Source organism: Coffea arabica, chromosome 11c, assembly GCF_036785885.1.
Source record: "Coffea arabica cultivar ET-39 chromosome 11c, Coffea Arabica ET-39 HiFi, whole genome shotgun sequence".
Classification (NCBI taxonomy): Eukaryota; Viridiplantae; Streptophyta; class Magnoliopsida; order Gentianales; family Rubiaceae; genus Coffea; species Coffea arabica.
The window spans coordinates 20149945-20164656 of NC_092330.1; the positions used below are offsets into that span (position 1 = coordinate 20149945).

The 14712-nt window shown below is 43.8% G+C and overlaps 5 non-coding genes and 11 pseudogenes across 5 annotated transcripts; all 16 read left to right on the top strand.

Moving 5' to 3' along the window:
* Nucleotides 1-706: 706 nt before the first annotated feature.
* On the top strand, nt 707-824 carry LOC140019468 (5S ribosomal RNA; annotated as a pseudogene).
* A 927-nt stretch (nt 825-1751) lies between these two features.
* LOC140017750 (5S ribosomal RNA) lies at nt 1752-1870 on the top strand. Its single transcript, XR_011824056.1, has one exon. It is a non-coding gene; the product is annotated as a 5S ribosomal RNA (ribosomal RNA).
* Nucleotides 1871-2283: 413 nt separating this feature from the next.
* On the top strand, nt 2284-2401 carry LOC140018598 (5S ribosomal RNA; annotated as a pseudogene).
* A 925-nt stretch (nt 2402-3326) lies between these two features.
* On the top strand, nt 3327-3444 carry LOC140019469 (5S ribosomal RNA; annotated as a pseudogene).
* A 925-nt stretch (nt 3445-4369) lies between these two features.
* Nucleotides 4370-4493, top strand: LOC140020042 (5S ribosomal RNA; annotated as a pseudogene).
* A 919-nt stretch (nt 4494-5412) lies between these two features.
* Nucleotides 5413-5530, top strand: LOC140019471 (5S ribosomal RNA; annotated as a pseudogene).
* Nucleotides 5531-6457: 927 nt separating this feature from the next.
* Nucleotides 6458-6576, top strand: LOC140017751 (5S ribosomal RNA). The gene has a single exon (XR_011824057.1). It is a non-coding gene; the product is annotated as a 5S ribosomal RNA (ribosomal RNA).
* Nucleotides 6577-6988: 412 nt separating this feature from the next.
* On the top strand, nt 6989-7106 carry LOC140018600 (5S ribosomal RNA; annotated as a pseudogene).
* A 927-nt stretch (nt 7107-8033) lies between these two features.
* Nucleotides 8034-8152, top strand: LOC140017752 (5S ribosomal RNA). Its single transcript, XR_011824058.1, has one exon. It is a non-coding gene; the product is annotated as a 5S ribosomal RNA (ribosomal RNA).
* Nucleotides 8153-8565: 413 nt separating this feature from the next.
* On the top strand, nt 8566-8683 carry LOC140018601 (5S ribosomal RNA; annotated as a pseudogene).
* Nucleotides 8684-9610: 927 nt separating this feature from the next.
* Nucleotides 9611-9729, top strand: LOC140017753 (5S ribosomal RNA). The gene has a single exon (XR_011824059.1). It is a non-coding gene; the product is annotated as a 5S ribosomal RNA (ribosomal RNA).
* Nucleotides 9730-10140: 411 nt separating this feature from the next.
* LOC140019472 (5S ribosomal RNA) lies at nt 10141-10258 on the top strand (annotated as a pseudogene).
* Nucleotides 10259-11183: 925 nt separating this feature from the next.
* LOC140020394 (5S ribosomal RNA) lies at nt 11184-11301 on the top strand (annotated as a pseudogene).
* Nucleotides 11302-12226: 925 nt separating this feature from the next.
* Nucleotides 12227-12350, top strand: LOC140020043 (5S ribosomal RNA; annotated as a pseudogene).
* A 919-nt stretch (nt 12351-13269) lies between these two features.
* On the top strand, nt 13270-13387 carry LOC140019473 (5S ribosomal RNA; annotated as a pseudogene).
* Nucleotides 13388-14314: 927 nt separating this feature from the next.
* LOC140017754 (5S ribosomal RNA) lies at nt 14315-14433 on the top strand. The gene has a single exon (XR_011824060.1). It is a non-coding gene; the product is annotated as a 5S ribosomal RNA (ribosomal RNA).
* The last annotated feature ends 279 nt before the right edge of the window (nt 14434-14712 follow it).

Sequence of the window (14712 nt, forward strand, 5' to 3'; positions counted from 1 at the left end):
TAAAATCAATTTGATTTATTTTCTTATTTGGTTTTTTCTTTGCATTAGTTAGAAATTAGTTTACAAATATATTTTTTTCTCTTTTTTGTTAGAAATTATAAATTTTGGCAAATTTGTTCGGGTAGACCCGACCCGGATCCGAGACTCGCCGGGTCCGGATCCGGAACACAGAATAAAAGACCCGTCGGGTAAACGGGTCGGATCCGGGTCCGGGTCCGGAATAATGAATTCCGGCCCAGACCCGGCCCGTTGACACCCCTAGGTGACCCCCTGGGAAATCCTCGTGTTGCACCCCTCCCTTTTTTGTTTCGAAATCCAAATTTCCCCTTCGTTCTTTATGCTGTAGTAATTTAGCTCCGTCGGAACGATTGCTTTATATTTTGCTTCTCATCGAAGCATGAAGGCGGATCTGAAGGCGCGAGACAAGTCAGGAACGGTACGGCTGGATCGAAGCCCGGATCGTCGGTCAAAGTTGTCGGCGCAAATGCATAAGCGCAAGCGTGAAGGATCAATTTCAGGATAATTGAGAGTTGTGCGACGAGGGAAAAAAAAGGTGCAAAGCAACAAGAAAAAAATATAAAAGTAAATAAATAAAAGGATGAGAGGAAATTCATGAATTGACGCTTAGAATGAATTCGGGTCCAGAAAAGCCAAACTGCTTCACAGGACGTGGCAGTTTAAAAGAATAAAGCGAAAGGAACATGGCGGGTGCGATCATACCAGCACTAATGCACCGGATCCCATCAGAACTTCGAAGTTAAGCGTGCTTGGGCGACAGTAGTACTAGGATGGGTGACCCTAGGCCGGTCAACGGGTCGGGTCTACACCCGGATCCGGATCGGATCCCTGAAATTTTTGCGGGTATGGGTAGGGATTTAATTCCGTTATCCGGATCCGGATCCGTTTTTTCAAACAAAAAAACGGGTCGGATACGGAATATAGTATTCCGACCCGTATTAGACCCGGATTCGGATATAAATGATTTAATAATTTATAAAAAATATATATTATCAATATAATTTGATTAGGATGATGTATTTGAGTAAAATCAATTTGATTTATTTTCTTATTTGGTTTTTTCTTTGCATTAGCTAGAAATTAGTTTACAAATATATCTTTTTCTCTTTTTTGTTAGAAATTATAAATTTTGGCAAATTTGTTCGGGTAGACCCGACCCGGATCCGAGACTCGCCGGGTCCGGATCCGGAACACCGAATAAAAGACCCGTCGGGTAAACGGGTCGGCTCCGGGTCCGGGTCCGGAATAATGAATTCCGGCCCGGACCCGGCCCGTTGACACCCCTAGGTGACCCCCTGGGAAATCCTCGTGTTGCACCCCTCCCTTTTTTGTTTCGAAATCCAAATTTCCCCTTCGTTCTTTATGCTGTAGTAATTTAGCTCCGTCGGAACGATTGCTTTATATTTTGCTTCTCATCGAAGCATGAAGGCGGATCTGAAGGCGCGAGACAAGTCAGGAACGGTACGGCTGGATCGAAACCCGGATCGTCGGTCAAAGTTGTCGGCGCAAATGTATAAGTGCAAGCGTGAAGGATCAATTTCAGAATAATTGAGAGTTGCGCGACGAGGGAAAAAAAAATGGTGCAAATCAACAAGAAAAAAATGTAAAAGTAAATAAATAAAAGGATGAGGGGAAATTCTTGAATTGACGCTTAAAATGAATTCGGGTCCAGAAAAGCCACACTGCTTCACAGGACGGGGCAGTTTAAAAGAATAAAGCGAAAGGAACATGGTGGGTGCGATCATACCAGCACTAATGCACCGGATCCCATCAGAACTCCGAAGTTAAGCATGCTTGGGCGAGAGTAGTACTAGGATGGGTGACCCCCTGGGAAGTCCTCGTGTTGCACCCCTCCCTTTTTTGTTTCGAAATCCAAATTTCCCCTTCGTTCTTTATGCTGTAGTAATTTAGCTCCGTCGGAACGATTGCTTTATATTTTGCTTCTTATCGAAGCATGAAGGCGGATCTGAAGGCGCGAGACAAGTCAGGAACGGTACGGCTGGATCGAAGCCCGGATCGTCGGTCAAAGTTGTCGGCGCAAATGTATAAGTGCAAGCGTGAAGGATCAATTTCAGAATAATTGAGAGTTGCGCGACGAGGGAAAAAAAAATGGTGCAAATCAACAAGAAAAAAATGTAAAAGTAAATAAATAAAAGGATGAGGGGAAATTCTTGAATTGACGCTTAAAATGAATTCGGGTCCAGAAAAGCCAAACTGCTTCACAGGACGTGGCAGTTTAAAAGAATAAAGCGAAAGAAACATGGCGGGTGCGATCATACCAGCACTAATGCACCGGATCCCATCAGAACTCCGAAGTTAAGCGTGCTTGGGCGACAGTAGTACTAGGATGGGTGACCCTAGGCCTGTCAACGGGTCGGGTCTAGACCCGGATCCGGATCGGATCGCTGAAATTTTTTCGGGTATGGGTAGGGATTTAATTCCGTTATCCGGATCCGGATCCGTTTTTTCAAACAAAAAAATGGGTCGGATACGGAATATAGTATTCCGACCCGTATTAGACCCGGATCCGGATATAAATGATTTAATAATTTATAAAAAATATATATTATCAATATAATTTGATTAGGATGATGTATTTGAGTAAAATCAATTTGATTTATTTTCTTATTTGGTTTTTTCTTTGCATTAGTTAGAAATTAGTTTACAAATATATTTTTTTCTCTTTTTTGTTAGAAATTATAAATTTTGGCAAATTTGTTCGGGTAGACCCGACCCGGATCCGAGACTCGCCGGGTCCGGATCCGGAACACAGAATAAAAGACCCGTCGGGTAAACGGGTCGGATCCGGGTCCGGGTCCGGAATAATGAATTCCGGCCCAGACCCGGCCCGTTGACACCCCTAGGTGACCCCCTGGGAAATCCTCGTGTTGCACCCCTCCCTTTTTTGTTTCGAAATCCAAATTTCCCCTTCGTTCTTTATGCTGTAGTAATTTAGCTCCGTCGGAACGATTGCTTTATATTTTGCTTCTCATCGAAGCATGAAGGCGGATCTGAAGGCGCGAGACAAGTCAGGAACGGTACGGCTGGATCGAAGCCCGGATCGTCGGTCAAAGTTGTCGGCGCAAATGCATAAGCGCAAGCGTGAAGGATCAATTTCAGGATAATTGAGAGTTGTGCGACGAGGGAAAAAAAAGGTGCAAAGCAACAAGAAAAAAATATAAAAGTAAATAAATAAAAGGATGAGAGGAAATTCATGAATTGACGCTTAGAATGAATTCGGGTCCAGAAAAGCCAAACTGCTTCACAGGACGTGGCAGTTTAAAAGAATAAAGCGAAAGGAACATGGCGGGTGCGATCATACCAGCACTAATGCACCGGATCCCATCAGAACTTCGAAGTTAAGCGTGCTTGGGCGACAGTAGTACTAGGATGGGTGACCCTAGGCCGGTCAACGGGTCGGGTCTACACCCGGATCCGGATCGGATCCCTGAAATTTTTGCGGGTATGGGTAGGGATTTAATTCCGTTATCCGGATCCGGATCCGTTTTTTCAAACAAAAAAACGGGTCGGATACGGAATATAGTATTCCGACCCGTATTAGACCCGGATCCGGATATAAATGATTTAATAATTTATAAAAAATATATATTATCAATATAATTTGATTAGGATGATGTATTTGAGTAAAATCAATTTGATTTATTTTCTTATTTGGTTTTTTCTTTGCATTAGCTAGAAATTAGTTTACAAATATATCTTTTTCTCTTTTTTGTTAGAAATTATAAATTTTGGCAAATTTGTTCGGGTAGACCCGACCCGGATCCGAGACTCGCCGGGTCCGGATCCGGAACACCGAATAAAAGACCCGTCGGGTAAACGGGTCGGCTCCGGGTCCGGGTCCGGAATAATGAATTCCGGCCCGGACCCGGCCCGTTGACACCCCTAGGTGACCCCCTGGGAAATCCTCGTGTTGCACCCCTCCCTTTTTTGTTTCGAAATCCAAATTTTCCCTTCGTTCTTTATGCTGTAGTAATTTAGCTCCGTCGGAACGATTGCTTTATATTTTGCTTCTCATCGAAGCATGAAGGCGGATCTGAAGGCGCGAGACAAGTCAGGAACGGTACGGCTGAATCGAAGCCCGGATCGTCGGTCAATGTTGTCGGCGCAAATGCATAAGCGCAAGCGTGAAGGATCAATTTCAGGATAATTGAGAGTTGTGCGACGAGGGAAAAAAAAGGTGCAAAGCAACAAGAAAAAAATATAAAAGTAAATAAATAAAAGGATGAGAGGAAATTCATGAATTGACGCTTAGAATGAATTCGGGTCCAGAAAAGCCAAACTGCTTCACAGGACGTGGCAGTTTAAAAGAATAAAGCGAAAGGAACATGGCGGGTGCGATCATACCAGCACTAATGCACCGGATCCCATCAGAACTTCGAAGTTAAGCGTGCTTGGGCGACAGTAGTACTAGGATGGGTGACCCTAGGCCTGTCAACGGGTCGGGTCTACACCCGGATCCGGATCGGATCCCTGAAATTTTTGCGGGTATGGGTAGGGATTTAATTCCGTTATCCGGATCCGGATCCGTTTTTTCAAACAAAAAAACGGGTCGGATACGGAATATAGTATTCCGACCCGTATTAGACCCGGATCCGGATATAAATGATTTAATAATTTATAAAAAATATATATTATCAATATAATTTGATTAGGATGATGTATTTGAGTAAAATCAATTTGATTTATTTTCTTATTTGGTTTTTTCTTTGCATTAGCTAGAAATTTGTTTACAAATATATCTTTTTCTCTTTTTTGTTAGAAATTATAAATTTTGGCAAATTTGTTCGGGTAGACCCGACCCGGATCCGAGACTCGCCGGGTCCGGATCCGGAACACCGAATAAAAGACCCGTCGGGTAAACGGGTCGGCTCCGGGTCCGGGTCCGGAATAATGAATTCCGGCCCGGACCCGGCCCGTTGACACCCCTAGGTGACCCCCTGGGAAATCCTCGTGTTGCACCCCTCCCTTTTTTGTTTCGAAATCCAAATTTTCCCTTCGTTCTTTATGCTGTAGTAATTTAGCTCCGTCGGAACGATTGCTTTATATTTTGCTTCTCATCGAAGCATGAAGGCGGATCTGAAGGCGCGAGACAAGTCAGGAACGGTACGGCTGGATCGAAGCCCGGATCGTCGGTCAAAGTTGTCGGCGCAAATGCATAAGCGCAAGCGTGAAGGATCAATTTCAGGATAATTGAGAGTTGTGCGACGAGGGAAAAAAAAGGTGCAAAGCAACAAGAAAAAAATATAAAAGTAAATAAATAAAAGGATGAGAGGAAATTCATGAATTGACGCTTAGAATGAATTCGGGTCCAGAAAAGCCAAACTGCTTCACAGGACGTGGCAGTTTAAAAGAATAAAGCGAAAGGAACATGGCGGGTGCGATCATACCAGCACTAATGCACCGGATCCCATCAGAACTTCGAAGTTAAGCGTGCTTGGGCGACAGTAGTACTAGGATGGGTGACCCTAGGCCGGTCAACGGGTCGGGTCTACACCCGGATCCGGATCGGATCCCTGAAATTTTTGCGGGTATGGGTAGGGATTTAATTCCGTTATCCGGATCCGGATCCGTTTTTTCAAACAAAAAAACGGGTCGGATACGGAATATAGTATTCCGACCCGTATTAGACCCGGATTCGGATATAAATGATTTAATAATTTATAAAAAATATATATTATCAATATAATTTGATTAGGATGATGTATTTGAGTAAAATCAATTTGATTTATTTTCTTATTTGGTTTTTTCTTTGCATTAGCTAGAAATTAGTTTACAAATATATCTTTTTCTCTTTTTTGTTAGAAATTATAAATTTTGGCAAATTTGTTCGGGTAGACCCGACCCGGATCCGAGACTCGCCGGGTCCGGATCCGGAACACCGAATAAAAGACCCGTCGGGTAAACGGGTCGGCTCCGGGTCCGGGTCCGGAATAATGAATTCCGGCCCGGACCCGGCCCGTTGACACCCCTAGGTGACCCCCTGGGAAATCCTCGTGTTGCACCCCTCCCTTTTTTGTTTCGAAATCCAAATTTCCCCTTCGTTCTTTATGCTGTAGTAATTTAGCTCCGTCGGAACGATTGCTTTATATTTTGCTTCTCATCGAAGCATGAAGGCGGATCTGAAGGCGCGAGACAAGTCAGGAACGGTACGGCTGGATCGAAACCCGGATCGTCGGTCAAAGTTGTCGGCGCAAATGTATAAGTGCAAGCGTGAAGGATCAATTTCAGAATAATTGAGAGTTGCGTGACGAGGGAAAAAAAAATGGTGCAAATCAACAAGAAAAAAATGTAAAAGTAAATAAATAAAAGGATGAGGGGAAATTCTTGAATTGACGCTTAAAATGAATTCGGGTCCAGAAAAGCCACACTGCTTCACAGGACGGGGCAGTTTAAAAGAATAAAGCGAAAGGAACATGGTGGGTGCGATCATACCAGCACTAATGCACCGGATCCCATCAGAACTCCGAAGTTAAGCATGCTTGGGCGAGAGTAGTACTAGGATGGGTGACCCCCTGGGAAGTCCTCGTGTTGCACCCCTCCCTTTTTTGTTTCGAAATCCAAATTTCCCCTTCGTTCTTTATGCTGTAGTAATTTAGCTCCGTCGGAACGATTGCTTTATATTTTGCTTCTTATCGAAGCATGAAGGCGGATCTGAAGGCGCGAGACAAGTCAGGAACGGTACGGCTGGATCGAAGCCCGGATCGTCGGTCAAAGTTGTCGGCGCAAATGTATAAGTGCAAGCGTGAAGGATCAATTTCAGAATAATTGAGAGTTGCGCGACGAGGGAAAAAAAATGGTGCAAATCAACAAGAAAAAAATGTAAAAGTAAATAAATAAAAGGATGAGGGGAAATTCTTGAATTGACGCTTAAAATGAATTCGGGTCCAGAAAAGCCAAACTGCTTCACAGGACGTGGCAGTTTAAAAGAATAAAGCGAAAGAAACATGGCGGGTGCGATCATACCAGCACTAATGCACCGGATCCCATCAGAACTCCGAAGTTAAGCGTGCTTGGGCGACAGTAGTACTAGGATGGGTGACCCTAGGCCTGTCAACGGGTCGGGTCTAGACCCGGATCCGGATCGGATCGCTGAAATTTTTTCGGGTATGGGTAGGGATTTAATTCCGTTATCCGGATCCGGATCCGTTTTTTCAAACAAAAAAATGGGTCGGATACGGAATATAGTATTCCGACCCGTATTAGACCCGGATCCGGATATAAATGATTTAATAATTTATAAAAAATATATATTATCAATATAATTTGATTAGGATGATGTATTTGAGTAAAATCAATTTGATTTATTTTCTTATTTGGTTTTTTCTTTGCATTAGTTAGAAATTAGTTTACAAATATATTTTTTTCTCTTTTTTGTTAGAAATTATAAATTTTGGCAAATTTGTTCGGGTAGACCCGACCCGGATCCGAGACTCGCCGGGTCCGGATCCGGAACACAGAATAAAAGACCCGTCGGGTAAACGGGTCGGATCCGGGTCCGGGTCCGGAATAATGAATTCCGGCCCGGACCCGGCCCGTTGACACCCCTAGGTGACCCCCTGGGAAATCCTCGTGTTGCACCCCTCCCTTTTTTGTTTCGAAATCCAAATTTCCCCTTCGTTCTTTATGCTGTAGTAATTTAGCTCCGTCGGAACGATTGCTTTATATTTTGCTTCTCATCGAAGCATGAAGGCGGATCTGAAGGCGCGAGACAAGTCAGGAACGGTACGGCTGGATCGAAACCCGGATCGTCGGTCAAAGTTGTCGGCGCAAATGTATAAGTGCAAGCGTGAAGGATCAATTTCAGAATAATTGAGAGTTGCGCGACGAGGGAAAAAAAAATGGTGCAAATCAACAAGAAAAAAATGTAAAAGTAAATAAATAAAAGGATGAGGGGAAATTCTTGAATTGACGCTTAAAATGAATTCGGGTCCAGAAAAGCCACACTGCTTCACAGGACGGGGCAGTTTAAAAGAATAAAGCGAAAGGAACATGGTGGGTGCGATCATACCAGCACTAATGCACCGGATCCCATCAGAACTCCGAAGTTAAGCATGCTTGGGCGAGAGTAGTACTAGGATGGGTGACCCCCTGGGAAGTCCTCGTGTTGCACCCCTCCCTTTTTTGTTTCGAAATCCAAATTTCCCCTTCGTTCTTTATGCTGTAGTAATTTAGCTCCGTCGGAACGATTGCTTTATATTTTGCTTCTTATCGAAGCATGAAGGCGGATCTGAAGGCGCGAGACAAGTCAGGAACGGTACGGCTGGATCGAAGCCCGGATCGTCGGTCAAAGTTGTCGGCGCAAATGTATAAGTGCAAGCGTGAAGGATCAATTTCAGAATAATTGAGAGTTGCGCGACGAGGGAAAAAAAAATGGTGCAAATCAACAAGAAAAAAATGTAAAAGTAAATAAATAAAAGGATGAGGGGAAATTCTTGAATTGACGCTTAAAATGAATTCGGGTCCAGAAAAGCCAAACTGCTTCACAGGACGTGGCAGTTTAAAAGAATAAAGCGAAAGAAACATGGCGGGTGCGATCATACCAGCACTAATGCACCGGATCCCATCAGAACTCCGAAGTTAAGCGTGCTTGGGCGACAGTAGTACTAGGATGGGTGACCCTAGGCCTGTCAACGGGTCGGGTCTAGACCCGGATCCGGATCGGATCGCTGAAATTTTTTCGGGTATGGGTAGGGATTTAATTCCGTTATCCGGATCCGGATCCGTTTTTTCAAACAAAAAAATGGGTCGGATACGGAATATAGTATTCCGACCCGTATTAGACCCGGATCCGGATATAAATGATTTAATAATTTATAAAAAATATATATTATCAATATAATTTGATTAGGATGATGTATTTGAGTAAAATCAATTTGATTTATTTTCTTATTTGGTTTTTTCTTTGCATTAGTTAGAAATTAGTTTACAAATATATTTTTTTCTCTTTTTTGTTAGAAATTATAAATTTTGGCAAATTTGTTCGGGTAGACCCGACCCGGATCCGAGACTCGCCGGGTCCGGATCCGGAACACAGAATAAAAGACCCGTCGGGTAAACGGGTCGGATCCGGGTCCGGGTCCGGAATAATGAATTCCGGCCCGGACCCGGCCCGTTGACACCCCTAGGTGACCCCCTGGGAAATCCTCGTGTTGCACCCCTCCCTTTTTTGTTTCGAAATCCAAATTTCCCCTTCGTTCTTTATGCTGTAGTAATTTAGCTCCGTCGGAACGATTGCTTTATATTTTGCTTCTCATCGAAGCATGAAGGCGGATCTGAAGGCGCGAGACAAGTCAGGAACGGTACGGCTGGATCGAAACCCGGATCGTCGGTCAAAGTTGTCGGCGCAAATGTATAAGTGCAAGCGTGAAGGATCAATTTCAGAATAATTGAGAGTTGCGCGACGAGGGAAAAAAAAATGGTGCAAATCAACAAGAAAAAAATGTAAAAGTAAATAAATAAAAGGATGAGGGGAAATTCTTGAATTGACGCTTAAAATGAATTCGGGTCCAGAAAAGCCACACTGCTTCACAGGACGGGGCAGTTTAAAAGAATAAAGCGAAAGGAACATGGTGGGTGCGATCATACCAGCACTAATGCACCGGATCCCATCAGAACTCCGAAGTTAAGCATGCTTGGGCGAGAGTAGTACTAGGATGGGTGACCCCCTGGGAAGTCCTCGTGTTGCACCCCTCCCTTTTTTGTTTCGAAATCCAAATTTCCCCTTCGTTCTTTATGCTGTAGTAATTTAGCTCCGTCGGAACGATTGCTTTATATTTTGCTTCTTATCGAAGCATGAAGGCGGATCTGAAGGCGCGAGACAAGTCAGGAACGGTACGGCTGGATCGAAGCCCGGATCGTCGGTCAAAGTTGTCGGCGCAAATGTATAAGCGCAAGCGTGAAGGATCAATTTCAGGATAATTGAGAGTTGTGCGACGAGGGAAAAAAAAGGTGCAAAGCAACAAGAAAAAAATATAAAAGTAAATAAATAAAAGGATGAGAAGAAATTCATGAATTGACGCTTAGAATGAATTCGGGTCCAGAAAAGCCAAACTGCTTCACAGGACGTGGCAGTTTAAAAGAATAAAGCGAAAGGAACATGGCGGGTGCGATCATACCAGCACTAATGCACCGGATCCCATCAGAACTTCGAAGTTAAGCGTGCTTGGGCGACAGTAGTACTAGGATGGGTGACCCTAGGCCGGTCAACGGGTCGGGTCTACACCCGGATCCGGATCGGATCCTTGAAATTTTTGCTGGTATGGGTAGGGATTTAATTCCGTTATCCGGATCCGAATCCGTTTTTTCAAACAAAAAAACGGGTCGGATACGGAATATAGTATTCCGACCCGTACTAGACCCGGATCCGGATATAAATGATTTAATAATTTATAAAAAATATATATTATCAATATAATTTGATTAGGATGATGTATTTGAGTAAAATCAATTTGATTTATTTTCTTATTTGGTTTTTTCTTTGCATTAGCTAGAAATTAGTTTACAAATATATCTTTTTCTCTTTTTTGTTAGAAATTATAAATTTTGGCAAATTTGTTCGGGTAGACCCGACCCGGATCCGAGACTCGCCGGGTCCGGATCCGGAACACCGAATAAAAGACCCGTCGGGTAAACGGGTCGGATCCGGGTCCGGGTCCGGAATAAAGAATTCCGGCCCGGACCCGGCCCGTTGACACCCCTAGGTGACCCCCTGGGAAATCCTCGTGTTGCACCCCTCCCTTTTTTGTTTCGAAATCCAAATTTTCCCTTCGTTCTTTATGCTGTAGTAATTTAGCTCCGTCGGAACGATTGCTTTATATTTTGCTTCTCATCGAAGCATGAAGGCGGATCTGAAGGCGCGAGACAAGTCAGGAACGGTACGGCTGAATCGAAGCCCGGATCGTCGGTCAATGTTGTCGGCGCAAATGCATAAGCGCAAGCGTGAAGGATCAATTTCAGGATAATTGAGAGTTGTGCGACGAGGGAAAAAAAAGGTGCAAAGCAACAAGAAAAAAATATAAAAGTAAATAAATAAAAGGATGAGAGGAAATTCATGAATTGACGCTTAGAATGAATTCGGGTCCAGAAAAGCCAAACTGCTTCACAGGACGTGGCAGTTTAAAAGAATAAAGCGAAAGGAACATGGCGGGTGTGATCATACCAGCACTAATGCACCGGATCCCATCAGAACTTCGAAGTTAAGCGTGCTTGGGCGACAGTAGTACTAGGATGGGTGACCCTAGGCCGGTCAACGGGTCGGGTCTACACCCGGATCCGGATCGGATCCCTGAAATTTTTGCGGGTATGGGTAGGGATTTAATTCCGTTATCCGGATCCGGATCCGTTTTTTCAAACAAAAAAACGGGTCGGATACGGAATATAGTATTCCGACCCGTATTAGACCCGGATCCGGATATAAATGATTTAATAATTTATAAAAAATATATATTATCAATATAATTTGATTAGGATGATGTATTTGAGTAAAATCAATTTGATTTATTTTCTTATTTGGTTTTTTCTTTGCATTAGCTAGAAATTTGTTTACAAATATATCTTTTTCTCTTTTTTGTTAGAAATTATAAATTTTGGCAAATTTGTTCGGGTAGACCCGACCCGGATCCGAGACTCGCCGGGTCCGGATCCGGAACACCGAATAAAAGACCCGTCGGGTAAACGGGTCGGCTCCGGGTCCGGGTCCGGAATAATGAATTCCGGCCCGGACCCGGCCCGTTGACACCCCTAGGTGACCCCCTGGGAAATCCTCGTGTTGCACCCCTCCCTTTTTTGTTTCGAAATCCAAATTTTCCCTTCGTTCTTTATGCTGTAGTAATTTAGCTCCGTCGGAACGATTGCTTTATATTTTGCTTCTCATCGAAGCATGAAGGCGGATCTGAAGGCGCGAGACAAGTCAGGAACGGTACGGCTGAATCGAAGCCCGGATCGTCGGTCAATGTTGTCGGCGCAAATGCATAAGCGCAAGCGTGAAGGATCAATTTCAGGATAATTGAGAGTTGTGCGACGAGGGAAAAAAAAGGTGCAAAGCAACAAGAAAAAAATATAAAAGTAAATAAATAAAAGGATGAGAGGAAATTCATGAATTGACGCTTAGAATGAATTCGGGTCCAGAAAAGCCAAACTGCTTCACAGGACGTGGCAGTTTAAAAGAATAAAGCGAAAGGAACATGGCGGGTGCGATCATACCAGCACTAATGCACCGGATCCCATCAGAACTTCGAAGTTAAGCGTGCTTGGGCGACAGTAGTACTAGGATGGGTGACCCTAGGCCTGTCAACGGGTCGGGTCTACACCCGGATCCGGATCGGATCCCTGAAATTTTTGCGGGTATGGGTAGGGATTTAATTCCGTTATCCGGATCCGGATCCGTTTTTTCAAACAAAAAAACGGGTCGGATACGGAATATAGTATTCCGACCCGTATTAGACCCGGATCCGGATATAAATGATTTAATAATTTATAAAAAATATATATTATCAATATAATTTGATTAGGATGATGTATTTGAGTAAAATCAATTTGATTTATTTTCTTATTTGGTTTTTTCTTTGCATTAGCTAGAAATTTGTTTACAAATATATCTTTTTCTCTTTTTTGTTAGAAATTATAAATTTTGGCAAATTTGTTCGGGTAGACCCGACCCGGATCCGAGACTCGCCGGGTCCGGATCCGGAACACCGAATAAAAGACCCGTCGGGTAAACGGGTCGGCTCCGGGTCCGGGTCCGGAATAATGAATTCCGGCCCGGACCCGGCCCGTTGACACCCCTAGGTGACCCCCTGGGAAATCCTCGTGTTGCACCCCTCCCTTTTTTGTTTCGAAATCCAAATTTTCCCTTCGTTCTTTATGCTGTAGTAATTTAGCTCCGTCGGAACGATTGCTTTATATTTTGCTTCTCATCGAAGCATGAAGGCGGATCTGAAGGCGCGAGACAAGTCAGGAACGGTACGGCTGGATCGAAGCCCGGATCGTCGGTCAAAGTTGTCGGCGCAAATGCATAAGCGCAAGCGTGAAGGATCAATTTCAGGATAATTGAGAGTTGTGCGACGAGGGAAAAAAAAGGTGCAAAGCAACAAGAAAAAAATATAAAAGTAAATAAATAAAAGGATGAGAGGAAATTCATGAATTGACGCTTAGAATGAATTCGGGTCCAGAAAAGCCAAACTGCTTCACAGGACGTGGCAGTTTAAAAGAATAAAGCGAAAGGAACATGGCGGGTGCGATCATACCAGCACTAATGCACCGGATCCCATCAGAACTTCGAAGTTAAGCGTGCTTGGGCGACAGTAGTACTAGGATGGGTGACCCTAGGCCGGTCAACGGGTCGGGTCTACACCCGGATCCGGATCGGATCCCTGAAATTTTTGCGGGTATGGGTAGGGATTTAATTCCGTTATCCGGATCCGGATCCGTTTTTTCAAACAAAAAAACGGGTCGGATACGGAATATAGTATTCCGACCCGTATTAGACCCGGATTCGGATATAAATGATTTAATAATTTATAAAAAATATATATTATCAATATAATTTGATTAGGATGATGTATTTGAGTAAAATCAATTTGATTTATTTTCTTATTTGGTTTTTTCTTTGCATTAGCTAGAAATTAGTTTACAAATATATCTTTTTCTCTTTTTTGTTAGAAATTATAAATTTTGGCAAATTTGTTCGGGTAGACCCGACCCGGATCCGAGACTCGCCGGGTCCGGATCCGGAACACCGAATAAAAGACCCGTCGGGTAAACGGGTCGGCTCCGGGTCCGGGTCCGGAATAATGAATTCCGGCCCGGACCCGGCCCGTTGACACCCCTAGGTGACCCCCTGGGAAATCCTCGTGTTGCACCCCTCCCTTTTTTGTTTCGAAATCCAAATTTCCCCTTCGTTCTTTATGCTGTAGTAATTTAGCTCCGTCGGAACGATTGCTTTATATTTTGCTTCTCATCGAAGCATGAAGGCGGATCTGAAGGCGCGAGACAAGTCAGGAACGGTACGGCTGGATCGAAACCCGGATCGTCGGTCAAAGTTGTCGGCGCAAATGTATAAGTGCAAGCGTGAAGGATCAATTTCAGAATAATTGAGAGTTGCGCGACGAGGGAAAAAAAAATGGTGCAAATCAACAAGAAAAAAATGTAAAAGTAAATAAATAAAAGGATGAGGGGAAATTCTTGAATTGACGCTTAAAATGAATTCGGGTCCAGAAAAGCCACACTGCTTCACAGGACGGGGCAGTTTAAAAGAATAAAGCGAAAGGAACATGGTGGGTGCGATCATACCAGCACTAATGCACCGGATCCCATCAGAACTCCGAAGTTAAGCATGCTTGGGCGAGAGTAGTACTAGGATGGGTGACCCCCTGGGAAGTCCTCGTGTTGCACCCCTCCCTTTTTTGTTTCGAAATCCAAATTTCCCCTTCGTTCTTTATGCTGTAGTAATTTAGTTCCGTCGGAACGATTGCTTTATATTTTGCTTCTTATCGAAGCATGAAGGCGGATCTGAAGGCGCGAGACAAGTCAGGAACGGTACGGCTGGATCGAAGCCCGGATCGTCGGTCAAAGTTGTCGGCGCAAATGTATAAGTGCAAGCGTGAAGGATCAATTTCAGAATAATTGAGAGTTGCGCGACGAGGGAAAAAAAAATGGTGCAAATCAACAAGAAAA